The sequence below is a fragment of the Pteropus medius genome, unplaced genomic scaffold (genome assembly GCF_902729225.1).
Source record: "Pteropus medius unplaced genomic scaffold, Ma_sr-lr_union100, whole genome shotgun sequence".
NCBI classification, from domain to species: Eukaryota; Metazoa; Chordata; class Mammalia; order Chiroptera; family Pteropodidae; genus Pteropus; species Pteropus medius.
The window spans coordinates 5,495,022-5,510,091 of NW_024342471.1; the positions used below are offsets into that span (position 1 = coordinate 5,495,022).

The following is a 15,070-nucleotide window of genomic DNA, read 5'->3' on the forward strand; positions in this document are numbered from 1 at the left end:
TGCCTAGGTCTGTGGGAGCTCAAGAGAGGAAAGATCCCCAGAGGAGAGGACTCCTGAATTATTTCGATGGGCATACAGAAGTTAGCCAGTCCGGGAGGTGACATTAACATAAAGAATCGTCAGAGCGAGGCAGGGAGGCAACACGAATATTTCCTGGGAATAATCTGCAGTTTTATTGGGTGGGAGCAGCAGGGATTTAGGGCGGGAGGGCAGAATGGGGGGCAGAAGCGGGGAGTGCGTTGTCCAAACTATGTAGGAACTTGGATGTCAAGAGGAGAGCTTGAGTACAAAGAGCCTTGGGAGATTTTTAACCAAGAAGACGCCATGATCAGGTTTGCTCGGTAGAAAAATGCCCTCTGGGTGCTTTATGGAGGTTACCCGGGCAAGGACAAGGGCGGTGCAGACCCTAGGGAGAAATTATTCTAGATGGGCAGCTCTAGATAGGACATCTGTAGGAGACAGGAACTGGGTTTCAGACTCTAGAGAGCTAGTATCGTCACCTCCTCGCCTCCTGTGCCACACCAGTCTCGCGGTCCAACTTTCGTTCGCTTGTTCCGAACTCGAAGTTTGAGCAGAAAAAAATGTGCTGCTGTAACCCTAACCTTAAACGGGGGGTCGGAGCAGGAGACTTCAACTCCCAAACTGCTTCGCTCTACAGCTCTGCGGGTCGCGCATGCTTCTTTTCAAGAAAGGCGGGCCGATTTGTAGACTGATGGGACTCGTAATCTGAGTGAAGTGCGGGAAACCTAGGGACCGCCATTTTAGCTTGGGTCAAACCAATTGTACACTTAGGGGAAGGTTCGTGTTCTCTCTTTCGTCAGTGCTTAAATGTACTGAAACAAAACACACTTAATTATTGCAAGTCTCTTTATTATGCTTTACGTCGAAAACTTCTATTTCGCGCCCTGATCCGGAAATGAACCCCAGGTTACAATAGAACATTCCAGCATGGCAGCACTCAGCGCAATTACCATGGGGGCGGAGTCTGAAGTGGTCCCGCCCCGCCTCCTGGTAGGAGGGGGCTTCCGCTTCCGGCAGCGGTGGCTGCAGCCTCGCTCTGGTCCCTGCGGCTGGCGGCCGAGCTGTGTGTCTCCTCCTCCGCCGCCGCCATATTGTCTGTGTGAGGAGAGGGGAGAGCGGCCGCTGCCGCTGCTGCTTCCACCACAGGTACCGTGGGAGCCGCCAAGCGAGGTTGTTCGCGAGTAGAGGTTGGCCCAGGATGAGGCAGCCGGGCGCAGCCGCCCTTTATGCTTCCAGCAAACTCCAGAGCGGCTGGTCTCCTTCCCCTGCCCCCCCACACACACACCGGCCGAGGCCCCTGCAGCCCTTCCGAGGGGAGGCACGGGGCCACCCCCAACCCGGAGGTGGGAGCAAGACTTGGGGACAGAGGCTGATGTGAGGGTGGGAACTAGCTCGAGTCCGGCTTATTAGGGGAAGAAGGGCTGCACTGGGGCAGGGGACTAGGGAGCAACTTGGAGGAGGGGGTCAACAGAGGGGGAAGGGAGCTTGAGGGGTGGGGCCGCAGGGGGATGCTGGCTACGGATGCCTAGGAGAGTAGTGCCTGCTGGGTAGGGTGGGGTGAACCTTCCCGCGGAGCAGAGCAACTGGAGTCAGGGGCCTTCTGAGGGTCTCTCTGGGCAAGGCTGGGCTTCCCACCTGCAGACTGGGGTGCAAGGTGGAGGGAACCCCGCTTGAGGTCACTGAGGAGAAAGGCAGAAGGGACCACGAAGTGAGGCAGAACGGGTTGGAGTTAAGGGTTGGGAGCCTGGATGGAAAAGGAAAGATATGTAGAATTAAAGGTTGGCTAAAGAGTATACATGTTAGTTTGTGACCTTTTGAAAGAGTAGGACTTTTTTGTTTTTTTGTTTTGCAGCGTTGGAACATTTCTAGCTTAGGCAGGTGATGGGTGGAGCTTCTGTAGTTTGTTTTTGGGAAACAAAGTCAGGGTCAGGAGAAGTTGTTCTCGGCTATTGCGATGATGGGAATGAAAGAGTTCTGAAAAGGAGGTGGCAGATTAATTTGAGAAGACTTGATTACCTTTCAGCTGCTACATTCTATGAGAAAGGTGTGCGGGGAGAGGAAATGAAAAGAAAGCTAGAAAGGGAAGATTTTTCTAAGAGTTGGAAGACCTCATTCCATCTAAGGGGTGGCAGTATAGGCCCAGTAGTAAAGAACCAGACTGAGTTCTCAAATATCAGTGCCACTACTGCTTAGTTGTGTGACCTAACCTCTGTAAACCTCAGTTTCCCTGACTGTAAAATGGGGGTGATAATATTCCCTAGATCATAAATTTATGGTGAGGAGTAAAGATAATTTGTGTCAAGTGCTTACCACAGTGCCTGGCCAGGTAGTAAATGCTCAATAGATCTTACTGTCACTATTATTAAAAGGGACTAGCTGGTATACTTGGGGTTCTAACGTTCTAAGTAAAATTTATGGTCGAGAGTCTTACAGTAGGCAAGGCTTCAGAATATTATATTTGTAGTTGCAGTGTTTTTGTTTTGTTGTAAGTCATTTGGCTTAACTGCCTTGGCGGACCTCGGGCTAAAAGATCAGGACTATATCATTTTAAAAAGTTCACCTGCTGTTTTACCTGGGTAGGTTTGTCCTTCTATGACTTGAAATAGATGACTTTCATTTCTATTAGAAGAAGGTATATGACCTGAAGAAAGAATGAAAGAATTGGAAGTTTGCTTAGATTGATTTAGTAACTAATTACAAAGTTAGGTCACTCTGGAGAAACTTTTTTTGTTATTATTTTCATTTTTTTTTTAAGTGCCAGTATAGGCCCATTATGTCCTCTTCTACTGAATACAGTAGAGGAGAGAAGCACACATTTAAGGGGTAGCATTGGGTTACTTTCTGTGGAATGGTTTAGTTTCTTTGCTGTTTGGGGATGAAACAAATGGCAGCTTCTTTTCCACAATGCATTTTTAAGCCTTTCTTGTTGCCTAGCCCTTCTCTTCCTGGTGAATCCTTGATTTTACTATTGTCTCTATCTCTGAACATACACCTTTACTTCACAACTCTTGAAGAAAGAAATTTTCTTCAGGAACTGAGTTTAAAGCCTTACATACTGTTGGGTTTATAGAAGACAGAATGGCCCCCCACCCTCCAAAAAGATGTCCATACTCTAATCCATAGAATTTTTAAATATGTTAAATGATAAAAGAGACTTTGCAGATATAATTAGGGTTAAGAATCTTAAAATAGGAAGATTGGCCTGGATTTTGTGGATAGGCCCAATCTAATTACATGACCCCTTACAAGCAGAGAAATTTCTCCAGCTGAGAGATGGGGCAAAGGGGAAATAAGAGCTTTGAATCGTGAGAGGGATTCCATTTGCTGTTGCTAGAAGGGGCCACATGGAAAGCATGAGAAAGAATGCTGGCAGCCTATAGTAACAAAGACCTGCCCCGGCTGACAGCAAGGAAGTGGAGATCTCAGTCCTACAGCCATAAGGAACTGAATTTGGCCAACAGCCTGAATGAGCTTGGACATGGATTCTTCCCCAGAGTTCCCAGCAAGGAATACACCTTGATTTTGACCTTGCAAGACCCTAAGCAGAAGACATAGGCAAACCCACTCAACTTCTCACCTACAGAAACTGTGAGATAATAAATTTCTGTTGTTTTGAGCCATTATGTTTGTGGTAATTTTTTATGGCAGCAATAGAACACTAGACTAGTATAGATTTTAGTACTAGGAGTGGGTGCTGTTATCTAAAAATGCGAAAGTGGCAGTGGAGGCCAGAAAAACTGAGTGTTTTTCAGAGAAGGCCTACAACAGATTGTTAGTAGAAATATGGATGTTAATGACTGCTAATGAGGGCTTGGATGGAAGTGAAGTATGCATTGGAAAATGGAAAAGACTATCCTTGTTACATAGTGACAAGCTTAGAATTGGGTCCCGTGGTTATGTGGAAAAGATAATTTATAAATGACAAACTTGTATATTTGGCTGAGATTTCCGAGTGCACCCTGGTTTGTTTGTGGATGTAACTAATGGAGTGAAATGAACTCTTGTGAAATTCAGATAAAGTGTACTAGGTTCTCGAGGATTTTATACTAATAGAAATAATGCCAGCTTGAGTTGAAAGAGACAGTAGGACGTTAAGGAGGGCTCTTGAACCCCCTAAATTCTACTGGCTGGAAGCAGGCTGGTAAAACTACTCAGGCGTGAATGTGCTGCTTTTCATTTAAAAAAAAAAAAAAAAGTGACTCAAGAAAAAGAGCCCAGGGAAGTGCAGCTGAAAGCCACAGAGGATTTTTCCCTGGCCATGAAATGGAATGGAGTTTGCTCAGATTTTGAAATTGCTTTGGACCGATGAATATGTTTTACATTTTTCCTGCTTGGACCGGAATGTCTATAACTGTTGCCCTATGCTTGTCCCACCATTGCATGTTGGGAACTGATAATTTTTTTTTTTTTTTTAAGGAATTGTGCCTCAGGGGTTGTAGTTAATGTATTACACCCAGAGCCTCATCCACACCTGATTTAGTGGTGAGATTTGAGACTTTTGATGAGCTTTAGATGAGATTTTTGGATTTTGAATTGAGAGGTCAGAGGGTGGGCTTTGGTAGATAGAATGACCTTGATGTCCATACCCTAATCCCTGAAATCTGAATTAAGTAGTGTTGGGCTGTAAAGGAACTTTGCAGATAGGAAATTATCTTATTGCAGATTATCCTAGATTTTCTAGGTGGGTCCCATCTAATCCCGTGAAAGCTGAGAACTTTCTCCAGCTGGAATCAGATCGATTTGAGACATGAAAGGGACTTAGCCTACAGGGGGCCACATGTAAAGTGTGAGAAGGAATGTGGGCAGCCCCAGCTGACAGCCACCAAGGAAATGGGAACCTCAGTCCTACAACCGAAAGGAACTAAATTCAGTCAGCAAATTTGAATGGAAGCAGATTTCTCCATTTCCAGCAAGGAACACAGCCCTGTGGACACCTTGATTTTTGGCCTTGCAAGAACCTAAGTAGAGGACCCACTCACCCAAGCTCACCTGACTTCTGATCTATAGAAACTGTGAGATAATAAATTTGTATTGTTTTATGTTTGTGATAATTTGGCAACAACAGAAAACTAATAGGGATTTTGCTGATTTTGTTTAAGAATCTTGGGATTATTTTCTAGAGAACAAAGGCAGCAAAGATTATTCTATAAAGTGATTTGGCCTTTGGAAGACTTTGTAGAATAACATTGAGTGGAACCTATGCCTCTTCCTTGATGTTTAAATAACCTGTTACTGTCCTTTATATGCGATTTGAAGGAGGGCTAGATGACCAGCTTGGTAAAATGTAGATGCTAGAGCTATAGGCCGTTTCAGTAGGATTTCTATAAATTGATGATTCTTCCATGCCTATAATAAACATCTTCAATAAATGACATAATTTCTTCATTAAATTTTATTGGCTGAAAAAGCAATGCATTTATGTGACAACCTTTTGAAGACTTATTTCCTATTTTTTAAAGGAGATATAAATAGGTGATGTGTTTTTACCTATATACAGTGGTTTATCTGTTCTTTCACACTTCTTATCCCAATCCAAAGATGCTGTAAGGTCTTTTCTCCCTGTCATCATCATTTGAGGTTAAGAGTCAGATTTTGGAATCATAAATGCAGAACGAGTTCTAGCTTTTAAGAAAAGCTTTTTTGTTCTTCAACAGAATTCTAGTGATTAGATTCCTAAAAGGTGGACTCTCTCTTTTAAGGAGACCTCAGCGGGTAGAGGAAATGAGACTGTCCTTTTTTGAGTTAGTTACCTGATTAATGATTACAAACAGCATTTCAGGGTATGAGTGACATTTGAGATTATCTGTTTGACTTTTGTGTTTAAAAATAAAGGAAATGGGCCACATGAAGGTTAAGTGGCTCGGTCAAGTATCTCAGTGTTAGAACTGGCCTAGAATCCTGGTCCAGGCATGGGAGATTCATAGCTTTTGAACTATAGCAGGTCTTCAAATAACATCCTTTCATTAGAAGGTTAATGAGAGGCCATAGGAATTTAATTCTTGTTTATATCAATTAGCCTATGGTAAAATTGGTTTTGTTATATGTCGTTTCACTTAAAGTTGCAGAACCTATAGACAATGTTAAGTGAGGATTTACTGTGTATTTCCTGTGCACCCTTGCCTTGCCCTTTTTCTAGATTTTACCTTGGTCAGGTTATCTCTCTGTACCTCAGTTTCCTCGTGGGGCCATTATGAGAATTGAGATAAAGTGTGTAAAATGTTTACCACAGTACCTAACACAGTAAGTGCTTATAAGATGTTAACTGCTATAATAGTTATGATAATTGTTTTGACAACTATGTGACAACTTCTGTATAAATACTACAGTACAATTTGCACACATTCAGAAATTGAGAACTGATGATTTGGCATTGGGTTAGGTAAGGACTTAGCATTTTAAAGTAATAATGCTTGTGATACTTAATTTAAAATGAGAGACTGGATTTGATCCTTGGTCTATCACAATTCAGTGGGTAACCTGGGCCACATTTGTTTCACAAGAGTATTAGTATGTTCATACGCCTAAATTCTTTGAACTCCTAAGATGGATAATTTCAAAAGTAGTATATCATTTAGTTGTTTCTTAATAGAGAGAAATCTAGGCCAGCTAGCTTTTCAAATGATGTTTCTCTAGGATAATAAGGAAAAGAAACTGCTGCTATTTGTAACAGAGGATGTAATTACATTGGGTTATAGACAATGGCAGTTTTTCTTAAATATTTGGCATGCTCCAAGGTAGATATCACACTGGCGTTGGTGGTATAGTGGTGAGCATAGCTGCCTTCCAAGGTAGGTAAAAGCAGACTTAGTTGTTGACTAAACTTCTTTTTTATACATTATAGAAATCAAGGATTGAGTCTTTTTAAAAGTTTAAAAAGAATTCACAATATCATGTTAGGAGTGGCATTTTACTGGTTTCTACAGTAAAATGTAGAAATGTTTCTTAGACATAAGAGACCTACTTAGTAACGGTATGGTGGGCAGGCTTTTTTTTTTTAATTAGTGATGTAGTGTTTTCATGCATAGAAAATAATTGTGTTATCTGAAGTGAGGGCTTTAGGGTTAAGTACCATTGTATACGTAAAGTAATCTTTTATAATTTTAAATGTGTTACATCTTAAATGCCTTTATGTTGGCTACTTTTTTCTTTTTTACACTTTCTAGTCTTGCAGATATTTGATAGGTTTTTATTAGCCGAAACATTTTAATCTGCTTGGAAAAGTGAACACGAAATTTTCCTGAAGTTATGCCTAATGCATTAATGGGCATTTCTCAATTTAATTATCTAATTAACATTCTACAAAATTCAAGAGAGCAACCTTTTTAAAAATTAATGAGTAAATTATTTTCCTAAATAATTGAATCATGCCATACCAAAAAGTACAAAATAGCCGTTTCGGGCTATTGAATTTATAACCAGTCAAAAGATGTTACTCTTTCAACGGACTCTGAGTGCCTGCTACATTTTAGGTAGGTGCTGTGCTAAGGATCTCTAGATTGTCCCTGTTCTCAAACTTACAACTGAGGACATTTTGTATTAACATATATATCATTCCACAACTTAGTAGCTTTCTGAGATGTTTTCTTATGAAAACTCCTATTGGCTTTGTATCTCACATATAAGTTTTTGAGACAGCTACAGGAATAGGAGGGGTGTGTGTGTGAGAATTTCTCATTCTTAATGGAATTCTTTAACTGACATTGCTGGGTCAGTGGTGGTTGGGGGCAACAGGATAGTTGGAAAGAATTCCAGCTTCGGAGTGAGACAGACCAAGTTCGAGGACAGTTACTTAACCTCTCTCAAGCTTAGATTTTGTCATCTCCACAGTGGAGATGACAGCTACCTTGGACAACTTGTTAACCTCAGTTTCTTCATCTGTAAAATGGGGATTTGTAGTACTTATCTCAGTTTTCTTGTAAAGATTAATAACTAAAGCACCAGATAGTGTTATCTCAGGGTTAAAGGAGATGATTTTATGAAATGCTGGGTGCCTGGCTAATATGAGTTCTTTCCTTTTCCTGTCGGTGAAGACAATGTGTTCATTGTCAGTACTGCTACTCTTTATTCTTGATTTTCATTTTCTGCTGCCAAGAGTTCTTATTTTTTAATGAGGCCTTTGACCTGTGCTTCCTGCTTCTGGTATGGCCGTGGGTTAGGTACTGAATTGCTGCTGTTTAGGGGTGGGTCATTATGTAATTCAAGCCCAGTGTAGATTGCTGCCGTTACTCATGTACAGTGCACATTGCCAGAGTGGTTATCTAGTCTTGGTGAATATAGGGTTCTCTTGCTTCTAGGTAAAAAAGAAAGTGAATATTCCCATCTCATTCTTGGTGAGAAGTTCAAGGTTTGCTCACCTATAGACTTGTGAACCCGGCTGGATCAGAGGTCTTATTTCCCAGTGGGAATTACTTGTATATTGTGTATTAGAGATATGTTTGAAGAACTTTTTCCTGCATTAACCATCTTCTGTATGTCCTGGTCTCTTACATAATGCACTAACTTGCTTTCTTGTTTGCTGTGTATCATTAATCATACACTCCTTTGGTAGAGCAGGAACCTGTTTTTTTTTTTTTTTAAGTTTATTGGGGTAACATTGGTTAATACAATTATATAATTTTCAGGTGTACATTATAATTTCATATCTGTATATTCTATTTTGTGTTTACCACCCGAAGTCCAGTTTCCTTCATCTGCCATATATTTGATCCCCTTTACCCACTTCGCCCTCTCCCTACCCCCTATATTTGACCCCCTTTACCCCATCTACCTCCCCCACCCCTACCCTCTGGTAACCACTAGTCTGTAGTCACTGTCCATGAGTCTCTGTTTGCTTGTCCTGTTCATTTGTTGCTTTTAGGTTTATATCTCACATAAAAGAGATATGTGATTTTCAACTTTTTCTGTCTGGCTTATTTCGCTTAGTATGATTATTTCAAGGTCCATCCATGTTGTTGCAAATGGCAGTATTTCATTTTCTTATGGCTGAGTAATATTTCATTGTATATATGTACCACAACTTCTTTAGCCAATCATCTATCATAGGGCACTTCAGTTGCTTCCATGTCCTGGCCTCTGTGAATAATGCTGCTATGAACTTCGGTGTGCAAATATCTTTATGGATATGAGTTTTCAAGTCTTTGGGGTAAATACTCACTAAAGGCATTGCTGGATCATATGGTAGATCAATTCTTAGTTTTTTGAGGAACCGCCATACTGTTATCCATAGCAGCTGTACCAATTTGCAGTCTCACCAGCAGTGTATGAAGAGGAACCTGTCTTTATCAATACCTTAAAGTAGTTGAAGTGTTCTGGATATTTATGACTATATAGAATGAATACAAATGGCCATCTGTTTTGGAGGGTCCCTGCCCCCCCCACCCCCCCATCTTTTAAAATCAGATTTTTATGCCATTGTGGCATTGTGGCCAGCCTATTCAAATAAGAAAAAAAATGAAGACTCCTGATATTTGAAACTCGCATCCCTCACCTTGCCTCCAAATTTAAAGCAACCCATTTCATTATGTTGGTGCTAGGCAATTATTGACTCAGTGTGTAGAATTAGGGGAATAGAATCGAATTAGTGAAAATAACCTATTTAGGTCTTGAATCCTAAACAGACTTGGGTTCAGATCTAGCTTTCACCACTTACTAATCCTGTGACTTTTGGCAGGTTATTCTAACCTCTGGACCTGTTTATTTCTAAAATGGGAATATACATCTCATACCATGCATGGCTTATAAGAGGCTTTAAAATGATAGTAATAATTATTACATACGTATATTACATGTGTAGCTAGATGATACTTTACAGTACTCTAGGTTTCAAATGAAGTTTTCTATTGGTTCCAGAGGGTTTTGGCCAGTGGAATAAATTTTCACATTGTGACTTTATTTTGCTTGTGTTGCCTGGTGAAAAGATACACAGATGACGACGTCTTTCCCCATCATTTATTGTATTTTGTATTACTGGAGACAATACTGGACTTCAAACTTATGTTAAAGGTTTGAGATAGAACCAACTATCAATTCAAATCAAACTGCTTGAATAATACTTCCCTTCATTGGAAGAGGCTGTTGCTATGTTATATATGTAACACTGATACTTTGATTCCTTTTCTGGTTTAAAAGTGGAGAAATAAAATTCACATAGAAGACGCAGATGCTAATGTTTTTTGTTATTCCATACTTGCTGGTTTCTTTTATGGAAATTGCCTTTTAAAACAAGAATGTTGTAAATTTTGTAGAGGGGAATAAAAACAGAATGCCCAATGGTATGTTAGGACGTCATAAAGATTGGGCCAGTTTATACAGGCAATAATTTAATAAGTTATCAGGTCTTGTTGTGAATATTTACATTCTGAGTTCAGCCCCAGAAAAAAACTGTTGACTTCAAACAGGTAGTTTTCTTATTTACTCAGTGTGCACTTGGAGTCTTGGGATTTGAAGGTCAAAATGTGTTAGAGAAACTGTCGAGCTAATTGTTAACCATTTTTACCTGTATAGTTTTTCCTCAATTTAAAAAACAAAAACACCACTCTCTTTCTATGGTATTAGTTTGATAGAATATTGTTGATCATGTTAGTAGAAAAGTAGAATCATTATAAAGTGGAGGAAAAAGATAACTTCATTTAAGCTTACATTCATTTTTACCACTAACTTGTTTTCTTTTAGCTTATTTTTGCAAGCTAGGGTTAGGAAGTTTAATTTGTATTTGTAGATGATCTCCCAGAAGAAACGATTGTTCATTAGTGGTATATCTGGACTATACTTGAAAGCCACAAAGATAATTGCATAGCTCTTGAAATAAGGGGAGTTATGAATTAAATAGTTTTCTTAACCTACTGCATGGATTTTGACTGTTCAGCTTGTGATCTCTATAGGTTATTTAAACCAAAGTTTTTCAGCCAAGGTACCATATCAGGAGTTACAGATGTGCAGATACTGGTCCCCTCAGCCCTCTGGCCATTTGTGCAGGGTACAACGGCATCCAAACCTTAGGTCTGAAAGTCTTGCTAATTTATCCCAGTGTGCCATACAAATATTTTCTCTTTGTGTTTTGACTTCTGGAAAAGCTGTAAGCACTAATTTAGAAAATTCAGTAATGAATGGTATCTTAACAGTTTTAAGATTCAAGAGGCCACCAATCTTAAAGTAATCTTGGCTTTATGTTTAGAAAAGAACATTTTAAGATATATCTCTGACCTTCATGTAATTCAATTCTTGTTCCACTTATTATTCAAGAGATATAGTTAAAAATTTAAGACTCTAAACAGTTTAAGTTTGGACATTATGAAGAAATTTAAGTTCTTATTTTTTAAGCAAGTAATTTGAAGCAAAAATGAGGTTTCCTTGTGTAAAACCATTGTGTTAATAATTCATCGATCAAGTTTGGGTCTCATGCTGGAACATAAATTGAAGCCTAGGATACATTGTCTTCTCTTCCTTCAGGAAAGAATGGGATATACTTAGTTTGAGAAATTTAACCTTTTAATACTTACGTAAATTATCAAGTTAATCTTCTAAAATAGATATTTTACAGTGTTAAAAATATATATTTTCTTTTGTCTAACTCAACCATTCTTAATTATTCTGCTGGGGTTTACAGATTCCTCTGAGCCTGTAATAAAAGCTGAAGACTTTCTTAAAAAAAAATTGTTTTTTAAACCTGCATATACTATTTTATATATACTTTAGGGGAGTTCATGGACATCTCATCTCATTGATGAACTCCATTTTTCAGTGTCATAATTTGTATTGTCCAAATAACAATTTCCCCTTTCATTATTTTTAATACTGTAACATTTGCCTGATTTATCATTTATCACAGTATTAGTCTTTCAACAAATATTTCTGGACCATCTTTTATATATCAGCTTCTGTGGTAGATTCCTGAAGATACACTGTCTTTGCCCTTGGAGCTGTGTTTAGCTGGAGATGGATGTGTAAACAGTACAGTGGCAGTGCTAGATGGAAGAAGTAAGCCAGGAGTGCTGTTGGAGAACGGAAAAGGTGTCTTGACTAGGAGTATTTTTCTGTAAATCCATGGTCAGTTCTGTATTTCTTAATTGGCAAAAGGCATACTGTGAACTACCCTGAGGTGGGTTTTTTAAGTTCTAATTGAACTAGTAATGGAAACGAAATCAAGGAGCAAATAGTCTTAAATTGAAAACTTAAACGTGCTTGCCATTGCATGTGGTAATGTGGAATATTTTCTTTGCCCATATTTTTTTCCCAGTTACCTTTTTAAAATATGTAGTTTTAATTATTTTATAAATTTATATAGTTAGAGCAGAGATTGCTAACTCAAATACCCACAGGAGATAGAACAGTAAGTAAACGAATAGAGTTGTCCAGGTTTACCTGTGTAAAACCAGTGAGTGGGTTTTAGAGCTCATTGTTGGATAATCACAACTCAGTAGATGGGAGTGATTTTGTCAGTGTAGATGTGCAGAATCATTGTTATGAGACACATAGACCTACCTGCCTTCTCTCCTTCCTTTTGAGAAATTGAAGGTTAATTTTTTTTTTTAGTGTTGGCAACTAAGTCACACTTGTACAAGAATGTTCACAGCAGTGTTATTCATAATGGTCAAAAAGTGCAAACAACCAAATGTCCATTAACTATCAAATGGATGAACGGGGTGTGGTATATCCATACAGTGGATTTAGCCATAAAAGAATGAACTACTGTGAATAAAACTATAACATGGATGAACCTTGAAACACCATGCTAAATGAAAAAATCCAGACACACAAGGTCACATATTATGATTTCATTTATATGAAATGTGCAAAATAGGCAAATCCATAGAGACAGAAAGCAGGCTAGCAGTTGTTGTGAGGAGGGCAGGAGGGTATTAAGAATGTTTGCTGTGGGGTATTGGGTTACTTGTTTGGGTGATGGAAATATTCTGAAATCAGATGGTGGTGAAGATTGTGCATTGTGAATACACTAAAACTCACTGCATCATACACTTTAAAATGGTGAGTTTTACGTTATGTGGATTTTATCTCAATATTTAAAATTGGGGAAATACTGCTTGAGCCAAATAGAACATATATGTTTGCTGTAGAGCAGAATGAATAGGCTGTGAATCTGAACAGAATACTTTTAAATCACCACCTCTCTTAAATCACCACCTCTCTCACATTGTAGAGATCACTCAGATTTGCCTTCTGCAAATGGGAAAGATACTATCTAGGTCTTGGACTTTTTAGGTTTAAAAATGATCGATATAAATCCCAAAAAGCCATGACTGACCCACCATAAGCATTCACATACCTTTGTAATTGGAAGCCAACCAATGCTTGCTGCCCTTGGTTCCAGCCTATTTTTTATTGTTGGCAAGTTTAGGACAACCCACCCTGTTAGTTATCACTTATCCATCATCTACAAGAATTATGACTGTCTCCTGTGTAATCTTCTTCCATGGCAGTAAAGGAGGGAGTGGGAGAGGGTGTTAATCCTTAATTCTTCAGTTTCCTCTCTAATCAGATAGGTTGAATGACAGATCCAAGATCATATTTGTTCTTAGTGGTTCCAAGGTTCATTCTTTCAGTAGAGTACTGAACTGTTTCTGTAGCTCTATCAAGCATTGGTTGGTCACTGTGCGCATCACATTGGTAATCACACAGCCTCATAAAAGCTTATGGCTCCAAAGAAACATCTGGTTTCACATCTCATTGAGAAGTGATAGTATGACAGTTTTACTTCTGGTGTTAGTGTCAAATGTAATAACATTTATGTAAGAATGAAGAACATCCTTAAAATCAACTGCAGATCACATATCCATCATACAGCCAAGCTACTTTTCTTAAGTTTGAACAGGAGAAGGTCCATATGCAAGCAAGATTCATTTTTGCCAAAATATTGTCTACTACAACTGTCTTGATATTCAGTTCTTCATCATTTATGGAACACCATGCTGGGCACTGTGATAAATTCAGGGCATATACCAAGAGAAATAAATCAGAGTCCGAGTTCCTGAACTGATAATCTGCTGAGAGAAATGTATAAACAAAACACATGTGATAATGTAATGAGTATATAGAGGTGCTTTGGCTTCACAGAGGAAGTACTTGACTCATTTTGGAGAGGTATGGAAAGGCTTCATTGTGGGTTATAAAATTTACTGATTCTTGAAGGGTGAGTTTCCCTGGCAACTAGTGTTGGAGGGCAGTGTAAAGGCACAGAGAAGGGAGGGGAGAAGTATGTTCAGCACTCATTTGCTTAACATTTAAAAAGTTTGTAACTTTTTAAGAGTGTTTTGGAAGTGTTAAGCTGTGCAGTAGAAAGACATTAGGATAGAACAGAGGTAAAATGATGCCCAATTACAATATTGATTGAACTGGTCATAGGACTATTCAGAGTTTTCATTTCTTGTATCAGTTTTGGTAATAAGTCTTTTTCATCTAGAAATTTTACTTTTATTTTTACAGTTAATACACAGTAAAATTTATTCCTCTTTGTACAGTTCCTTGCATTTTAACACTCATAGATGCAGATAACCACCATCACAACCAGGCCACCAAACTCTTAGTAGTCACACCAAGTTTCCCATCCCTATTCTCTGGCAACCACTATTCTGTTTTCAGTTACTTTAGTTTTATTTTTTCAAGAATGTTATATAAATGGAATCAAACAATATATACTATTTTGAGACTAGCTTTCACTCTGCATATTGCTTGAGATTCATCAAAGTTCCTATTTATTGCTGAGTAGTATTCCATTGTATAAGATTGACCACAGTTTGTTTATCCATTTAACAATTATGAGTAGAGCTTTGATTATGAATAGAGCTTCTATAAATGTATGTGTATAAGCTTTTATGAATGTAAGTTTTTATTTCTCTAGGGTAACTACCCCTATGAGCAGGATTGCTGGGTCATGTGAAAAATGTAATTTTAACTTTATAAGAAAACTGCCAAACTTTTCTGGAATAGATATACCATTTTGCATTCTCACCGGCAACGTATGAGAGTATTGTTGCGCATCCTCTCTAGCACCTCATATTGTCGGTATTTAACTTGTAATTTTGAAATAATTTTA

General features: G+C 38.8%; 1 protein-coding gene across 1 annotated transcript in view; it reads left to right on the forward strand.

Moving 5' to 3' along the window:
* Nucleotides 1-1,014: 1,014 nt before the first annotated feature.
* CSNK2A1 (casein kinase 2 alpha 1) overlaps nucleotides 1,015-15,070 on the forward strand; it is a 44,409-nt gene continuing 30,353 nt past the window's right edge. Inside the window, exon 1 of the mRNA XM_039863976.1 lies at nucleotides 1,015-1,167. The gene's annotated coding sequence lies outside the window, so the exon portion shown is untranslated. The remainder of the gene's footprint in view (nucleotides 1,168-15,070) is intronic.